This window comes from Aulostomus chinensis, chromosome 1, assembly GCF_037954235.1.
Source record: "Aulostomus chinensis isolate RoL2024-O1b breed Wild chromosome 1, RoL_Achi_v1.0, whole genome shotgun sequence".
NCBI lineage: Eukaryota > Metazoa > Chordata > Actinopteri > Syngnathiformes > Aulostomidae > Aulostomus > Aulostomus chinensis.
The window spans coordinates 27,233,918-27,235,283 of NC_141320.1; the positions used below are offsets into that span (position 1 = coordinate 27,233,918).

The 1,366-nt window shown below is 47.9% G+C and overlaps 1 long non-coding RNA gene across 1 annotated transcript; it reads left to right on the forward strand.

Moving 5' to 3' along the window:
* The first annotated feature begins 434 nt into the window (after positions 1 to 434).
* On the forward strand, positions 435 to 745 carry LOC147271016 (uncharacterized). Its single transcript, XR_015113010.1, has 3 exons — positions 435 to 484; positions 574 to 631; positions 705 to 745. It is a non-coding gene; the product is annotated as an uncharacterized LOC147271016 (long non-coding RNA).
* The last annotated feature ends 621 nt before the right edge of the window (positions 746 to 1,366 follow it).

Sequence of the window (1,366 nt, forward strand, 5' to 3'; positions counted from 1 at the left end):
AGAGACTGCAATTACAGCACTGAGGAATGCGGGAGAATCTTTGAGTGATGGCTTGTTAACTGCAATGATTCTGAAGGGCCTGCCAGACTCATTTTAGCCATTTTCCATCCATAGTACACAAAGTGACCAGAAGTTGAGTTTCACCGCATTTAAAGCTAAGCTGCGGAGTTATGAGAGCACGGAGAAGTTCAACGCTTGCCCAGATGATGACAGCGTGATGAAAGTGAGAGGAAGAGATGGTGGTTTGGTGAAGCAGGCTGTGGATGAAGAGGAGGACCACACGTTCGCTTTCAAGGCCCGTCAAGCGGATGGAGACCTGGTCAGCAGAGTGAAGGAGAGAGGCCTTATGGTGGACACAGGGCCACTTCGCACATCATCAGGGACATCGCAAAGTTCAAGGACTTTGACGCAAGTTTCCAGCCACATAAGCACGTACTGGAGCTCGCTGACGGAGAGAGGACCAGCGGCGTTGTGTTGAAGAAAGGTACTGCAGTGGTTCGTCTGAGCGACAGTAAAGGTCAGGTGATGGACACGATGCTGAATGGGGCGCTGTATGTCCCATCTTTCCCCCAGGACATCTTTTCAGTCAAGGCAGCGATCGCCCAAGGAGCGACAGACATCTTCAAAGAGGGTCAGAACAAGCTTGTCCCTAAAGATGGTGTGACATTTGACATTCAGGTGCATGAGAGACTTTTCTATTTCAGCACTGTTACAGATGATGTTGATGAATGTGATGGGTGTTACGATCTTCAGACATGGCACCAGGCTCTCGGTCATTGTAGTTATGGGGATGTGTTACAGTTGGAAAGTGTCACAGAGGGCATGAAAATTAAAGGTAAAACTGAAAAATCGAACATGACATGTGAAGTGTGCACTAAAGGTAAATTTGCTCAGAGCAGGAATAGAGAGCCAGATGAAAAAGCAAGAGTTCCACTTGAACTGGTACACACAGATTTGGCCGGACCTACAGAGCCGGCAGCTAAAGACGGGCTCAGGTATGTCTTGGCATTCACTGATGACTGTTCAGGAGCAGTGTTGACCTATTTTTTGAAAGCTAAGAGTGACACTGTTCAGGGCACTGAGAAGTTCATTGCTGATGTTGCACCTTTATGGTAAAATCAAATGCACAAGATCCGATAATGGCACAGAGTTTACATCTCGTGAATTTCAGTCACTGCTCGGCAAACATGGCATTCGACACGAAACCTCAGCTCCCTGTTCACCCCATCAGAGTGGGACTGCTGAGAGGAACTGGAGAACTTCACTAGAAATGGCTGGATGCCTGATAATTGAGAGTAGCCTCCCAAAAGAGCTGTGGACGTACGCAGTTCAGACTGCAGCAGTCATTCGCAACAGGTGTTTTAAC